The sequence below is a fragment of the Oxyura jamaicensis genome, chromosome 1, assembly GCF_011077185.1.
Source record: "Oxyura jamaicensis isolate SHBP4307 breed ruddy duck chromosome 1, BPBGC_Ojam_1.0, whole genome shotgun sequence".
In the NCBI taxonomy this organism is placed as follows: domain Eukaryota; kingdom Metazoa; phylum Chordata; class Aves; order Anseriformes; family Anatidae; genus Oxyura; species Oxyura jamaicensis.
Genome location: NC_048893.1, coordinates 158,490,865 through 158,498,190, shown reverse-complemented (window position 1 = coordinate 158,498,190; position 7,326 = coordinate 158,490,865).

Here is a 7,326-nt window from a genome sequence, read left to right as displayed (position 1 = left end):
TTTCTTTCTTTCTTTCTTTCTTTCTTTCTTTCTTTCTTTCTTTCTTCCTTCCTTCCTTCCTTCCTTCCTTCCTTCCTTCCTTCCTTCCTTCCTTCCTTCCTTCCTTCCTTCCTTCCTTCCTTCCTTCCTTCCTTCCTTCCTTCCTTTCTCTCTCTCTCTCTCTCTCTCTCTTCTCGCTTTCCTTCTTTTTTTTTTTTTTTTCTTATGCAATATACATAGACATAGCTGAAATGAAATGGACAATGTTATGAGTAAGGACAATGTTATGAGTAAGGAAAATATCACTTATATAAAACAGCTGCTGATATAAAATAGCTGCTGACAGCCCATGGTCTTCCAGGTACATAAGCTGTTTCCTGGTTCATTTCTCCAATTTGTGATATGATGATATTGGTGATGGTTGGACCAGAAGTTCTTGAAGGTCTTTTCCAACTTCTGGTTGCACCTGGGAAGGAACAACCAGAAGTATCAGTACAGGCTGGGGGACGACCTGCTGGAGAGGAGCTCTGAGGAGAAGGACCTGGGGGTCCTGGTGGACAACAGGTTGACCATGAGCCAGCAGTGTGCCCTGGTGGCCAAGAGGGCCAATGGGATCCTGGCGTGCATTAAAAGAAGTGTGGCCAGCAGGTCAAGGGAGGTGATCCTCCACCCTCTACTCTGCCCTGGTTGGGCCTCACCTGGAGTACTGTGTCCAGTTCTGGGCTCCCTGGTACAAAAGACAGGGATCTCCTGAAAAGAGTGCAATGGAGAGCCACAAAGATGATATGGGGCCTGGAGCATCTTCTCTATGAAGAAAGGCTGAGAGACCTGGGTCTGTTCAGCCTGGAGAAGAGGAGACTGAGGGGGGATCTTATCAATGTACAAATATCTGAAGGGTGGGAGACAGAAGGATGTAGCTAACCTCTTCTCAGTGGTTTGTGGGGATAGGACAAGGGGCAACAGCCACAAAATATAACACAGGAAGTTCTGCACTGACATGCCAAATAACTTCTTCACAGTGAGGATGACGGAGCACTGGAACAGGCTGCCTAGATAGGTTGTGGAGTCTCCTTCTCTGGAGATATTCAAGGCCTGTTTGGACGCCTACCTGGGCAGCCTACTCTGAGAATCCTGCTTTGCAGGAGGGTTGGACCCAATGATCTTTTGAGGTCCCTTCCAACCCCTACAGTTCTGTGATTCTGTGATTCTGTGATTCTGTGAACTTTAATGATTCTACAATTCTATGATATGACTGATATTTCTGGGTCTGAGTAAGAACTGGCTGTGTCATTTCACTTCACTTTGCAGTAGAATCTCACAAGGTGGTGAAAAGAAAAAACAAAGAAACATGGGAGTTGGGAAGGAATACATATGTATAAGAGTAGAAAATGGTGGAACTCAGGATTTCTTAGGCTGATTCTTATGATTAGTGAATGGGTAATTGCTAGTTAATCCCACTCATGAACTAAATTAAAGACATCCCAGTAAGTCTGATGGTGTACAAATGAAGAAGAGAATCACAGGAAAACTAAGCCATCCTCTTTTTACTCCTCCTGGAATTTTAAATCCTCCACTTCCTATTTTTTTTTTCCTTAGAATTTTCAATCCTCTACTTTTTTTTTTTTTTTTTTTTTTTTTTTTTTTTTTCCCTTTCCTGAGAATACCCCAATGTATGGAGACAGAATAAGATCCCCCACTTTTCCCCACTTTTGTTCTGCTGTAAATCTAATTTTTCATTGATGGACTTCCAGAGTTAGACTCTTTTATTAAGAGCAATCTAGATACAGAGTCTAGAGATAGAATCAATGTATGTTTAGAATTTAAATCAATTTAAATCAAATTCTAAATTCTTTAGAATTCTAAAATTCTAAAGAATTTTAGAGGTTGCCTCTAGCTCTACCTGAGATAATCAGATGTACTGTCAGTTTTGCTCTCTCTATAGATTTTGTTTTTCAGTTTTCTCATCAGCATGTATAATTATGGGCAACTATGACATTTTAAAAGGTTCCATTTTTGTTTACACAGTCAACTTTGATATACACTGACTCTTCATGAACACAACATTGACCTACATCTTTCATCCATCTGTGAGAGCAAGGTACTAAGAAAGTTTCATATTCTGTTTTTGTTTGTTTGTTTGTTTTTTGTTTGTTTGTTTCTTACACACATAAAAAAATCTCTAGTTCATTGGACCTCCTAAATTTCTTCAGTATGGAATTAAGAAAATAGGTTAGAGGAATTAGCAAACTAAGACTCTGCTGTGTAAGTACCAGGGTTATGCATGTACTTTGAAGTTCCTAGCTGAACTAAACTGAAGTGCTGTCATGCTCTAGTAACATTCAGATGAACAAAAGCACTCCAGCTGTTCCCCTCACCCTTTCAAACAATATGTTACTTTTAGCTGTCGTTTAATTTATTGAAGAACAGAAAAAAAAAAAAATGCTTTCCTCTTCTCTTGGTGAAATATAACACATTGCTGCACCTTTTCATGGGTTATACTGTTCACAGTTGCAATTTCAGATATGGTGTTTGTATTCAGACACAGCCTCATTTAAACCTAGTAGCAGAAGCCTAGGAGTTTTTTTTTTTTTTTTTTTTTTTTTTTTTAATAAAAAAGTAAAAAAGAAGGAAGCCTGAAATGAGATTCTCTCTCTCTCGACATTTAGTAGATAACAGCAAGATAGTTGATATGTGGCAATTGGTAAGTTCATATATATTTTTTTATTATGTTTCAAAAATAATGTTTAAAAACAATGTTTTAGGTAGTTCAGAGTGCATGCCAGTCTGTACCAACTAACTATTCCTATCTGTACCTTGAGTTAGTAGTCTCTAGTCCTAGGCAATATCTTTTAGATTTGGAGTGTAAAAGTTTTAATCCGAAGCAATAAGAAGTCGAGAGACTGGCAAAGTCATGAATATACTGTGAAGTGTGAGAAGGTATGTGAGAATCTCTGCTATGCAGGACTGTTGGTGCTCTACACTACATGTTTTCTGCCTAAATGGAAGATGCTAAAAGAGCTATAGTGTGGGAATGGATAGCAAAGAGTGAGCAGCATAAAACACAAAATCCATGGCTACCACTGCAAGATTGACAACCACAATATGTAAGTCAAGTGTCAAAGTAGGAACAGCTGGCCTCACTAAAGAAGAAGACTGTTAATGTTAGTTATATTTTAGGAATTAAATATGTTCTGTTACCTTGTTTGTCTACCTCTTTTTTTTTTTATTTATTTTTTTCTCCTCCATGAAATATTGTTTGCTTATATAACTGGCCTATGTTTGCAATACAAGAAAATTGAGAATCACTGAGAATCGCAAGGTATAGTTTAATCATCTGATGTTTCTGGGTGGAGGCTTGAACCAATGCTTTATTAGCTATCCAAATTACATAAACATTTCCATCACTGCTGCCAGCCAAGACCTGACAGGATTACAAAATTACCAGGATTAAAAGAACGGACATTATTTCTAATAACCTTATTTATTAACCTTCCTTAAGGAACAAACAAACAAACAAACAAACAAACAAACAAACAAACAAAAAACTCAAACCAACCAACCAACAACAACAAAAAAAGCACACTAGCAATAATCTATATTCATAAAAATTCCTTCAGCAACATTCCTACTTATCCTTTCATTAGTAATTTATAAGAAAAAAAATATCTCTGGTTTAAGCAACAGATTTGCAGAGATGTGAGAAAAATGGAACAAAGTATAAAAGATAAATACTTAAAAAAAAAAAAAAATCCAAATGCTGTGCTAATTACTTGAGAAACAGAATATCATCAGGCCAACTGCTTGCTCCCTGTTGTTGCAGGAAATGGCAGTGGTGATTGTATCAGAAATGAGGAAGAGTCTGTAAATGAGGAGAAACACAGGTGGTAAAATGATTAATGTTGGATCTAAACAGTACAGGAGTCTGGCAGTTCTTGAAATGCCCAGGAAATAAATGGGATATTTATTCTCCCTGACAGGAAGAGGAAAAGCCTATGCTTGATTCTCCTTCTCAACAAATGAAGTGTTGAGTAAACTGTTCTGTTGATTTATTATAGCGGTATCAGCTAAGACTCCTACTGAAAAATTTCCATTGGTATTTTCTGTATAAACCACTATTTCAAGAATCTTCCCTCTAATCTAGAATATTAAAAATAAAAATATGCTGCAGTAATTTTGGTAAAAAGGATACACATAAAAAAAGTCTGATACAACTACTATTGCTCTCTCTTTATATGTATCTATCTAAAGAAAAATAATATTCCAATGTCTGAATATTTTATCTTTTTTTTTTTGTAATCATTTGATCTAGTTAGTCTTGGACCTGTCCCTCTGCTGTATATGTTTGTTGCACCAGCATTTATTTGTTCTGAGTTCAGTCCATGTTCATTCTCTAATGACATCCCTATGAATAGTTTTCCATCGAAGGTTGTTTCATTATAAAGGGTCTGGGATTTAGTCACATGGAATTCCATTATGAAAAGTTAATCTTCATGTTACTTTGTAAATGGAGATATATTTTATCCCTGTTTTATCACAAGAGAAGGCAAATAAAGTATAACTTATTTTGAAACTAAGATTTTACTGATGAAATCAGTAATTGCACTTTTTTTTTTAGTATAGAAGAATAACAGTATATACACTTTTCAGATAGAGTATTTCTGTCTGATAAATTATTTCAAAAGTTCTTATTTTTTTGTCTTTAGTACAAAAACTTTAGTACAAAACCTAAAAGAGATAGGTAATCACTATCATACTGTGTCTGGTAAAGCTTTTGAAATACTGACCTCTTTGGGTAAGTAAACCACAAGATAATTGGAAAGTAGCAGGGGAATGGGGAGTTGTCCAGAATTTTAGGAGGAGGAAGACCACATTGGATCATAGACTATACAGAAACAAAGTGGATTGATATTCTTCTAACTGTGTGTTACAGATTCAATTTACAATCACAGAATCACAGTATATCTTGAGTTAGAAGGGACCCACAAGGATCAGCAAGTCCAGCTTGTGCATCCACACAGAACCACATAAAAATAAACCATCTCAGAGCATCATCCAAATGCTTATTGATCTCTGGCAGGCTCAGAGCCGTGACCATTTCCCTGTGGAACCTCTTGCAGTGATCAGCCACTATCTCAGTAAAGAACCATTTCCTAACACCCAGCATGAACTTCCCCTATCACAGCTCCATGCCATTCCCTCAGGTCCTATCACTGGCCACCACAGAACAGAGATCAGCACCTCCCCTTCATGAGGAAGGGGATGAGGTCACCCCTTGGTCTCTTCTCTAGGCTGAACAAACCAAGTGACCTCAGCTGCTTCTCATACATTTTCCACTCTAGACCCTTCACCATCTTTGTAGCCTTCCTTTGGATGCTCTCCAGTAGTTTTATGTCCTTCTTATATTGTGGCACTGAAAACTACATACAGTACCTTAGGTGAGGCCACACCAGGGTAGAGTAGAGCAGGACAATCACTTCCCTCAGCTAGCTACAATGCTGTGCTTGATGCACCCCAGGGTGCACCTGGCCTTCCTGGCTGCCATGGCACACTGCTAACTCATGTTCAATTCACCATCAGCCAGAACCCCCAGATCCCTTTCTGCAAGGCTGCTCTTCAGGTTACAGTCCCCCAGCCTGTACATATATCCAGCATTGTTTGGATATAGGCACAACTTGAATTGTTAGTGCCTTCTCTTTGATTAAATTGCTTATATTTACTGTGGTAAACCAATACATGAGCGAGACAGTAGCAGATGGGAATATAGTTACTCCTAGAGAAGAATTTATTGGCATACATCCATTAAGTTAATCTTTACAGCCTTTACTAAAGTGAGTTGTTTCCGTTTCCCCTGTAATGTCGTCATCGTCTATTGCACCAAAAAAAAAAAAAAAAAAAAAAAAAGTTAACTTGTTTATTTATTTATTTTTTTTTTGAAATAAGCAATAAAACAGAAGTTACTATGAATATGCTCTATAACTGCATTGCAAGATGGATGAATATGTAAAAAAAAAAAAAAAGTTTATAATTAAGATAAAATCTGTTATTTTCATATTCTTCCTTTCTTCATGATAAATGATTCCTGGAAAGATTAAGGTTCTTCTTTACAAAATGAAATGAAACAATAACCTGGACTACAATTTTTGAAGTTTCATATATATATAGTTTTTAGAAATCGCTATGTTAGATACTTCCTGCATTCAACCCTTTCCTACCCCCTCCTCCCTTGCCCCCCGGGAAATCTGGGAGATTAATCTACAAGATGAATCTGCAAACAATATTTTCTAAATAAGAAGAAATATAAAATAATATTAATTAATTTGTTCAGGAAATTCTTCCAATAATAGGCTCTTTTTAAAAACTACAGATAGCAATATTAAGGAAAAGGTTTAAGAGGAAAAAACTATGATTTCCCAAAACTTTACGAAATAGTCTGACATCACATACATTCATAAATTCCTATGCTTATGGGAAAATACTTCATTATTTCAGGATTGTGTTTTTGAAAAAATTAACAAGCCAACAACCCTCAGAACTTTCTTATCTGATGTAAAACTGCTTAACATTTAACTTTCTGAGAAATAAAATACTTTAAACCTACCATGCATACATTCTGTTGTAAATGTACAAAAGGTGTGCATTTTTTATTATTTATTTATTTATTTATTTATTTATTTATTTGTAATTGCCAACATAGAAATGTTGTTTAGAAGCTTAAAAAACAGTATTTTTTAAAAATTATTAAGAGTGCTTAAAAAATATTGAAATTCTTGGAATTAGTCATGCAATAGTTCTGCTGTTTCTTCTACATTATTGCTATTTGTAAGTTTAGTAGGCAAATGTTTCAGGCAATTAGTATTGCTAACAAAAGCTACTAATTTTAAGTATTCCAAGCACAAATACAGGCTGGATGGGGAATGGATTCAAAGCAGCCCTGGTGAAGACCTGTGGATGCTGGTTGATAAGAAGCTCAACAATGCCAGCAATGTGAGTTTACAGCATAGAAAGCCAACCATATCCTGGGCCACATCAAAAGAATTGTGTCCAGCAGGTCGAGGGAGGTGATTCTTCCCCCTCTGCTCTCATGAGACCCCAGCTGGAGCACTGCATTCAGCCCTGGGGCCACTAACACAAGAAGGACATGGAAGTATTAGAACAAGTCTGGAGGAAGGCCACAAAGATGATCCAGGGGCTGGTGCACCTCTCCTACAAAGACAGACTGAGGGAGTTGGGGTTGTTCAGCCTGGAGAAGAGAAGGCTCTGGGGAGAACTTAGAGTGCAATTCCAATACCTAAAGGGAGCCGGAAGGAAGGAAGGAAGGAAGGAAGGAAGGAAGGAAGGAAGGAAGGA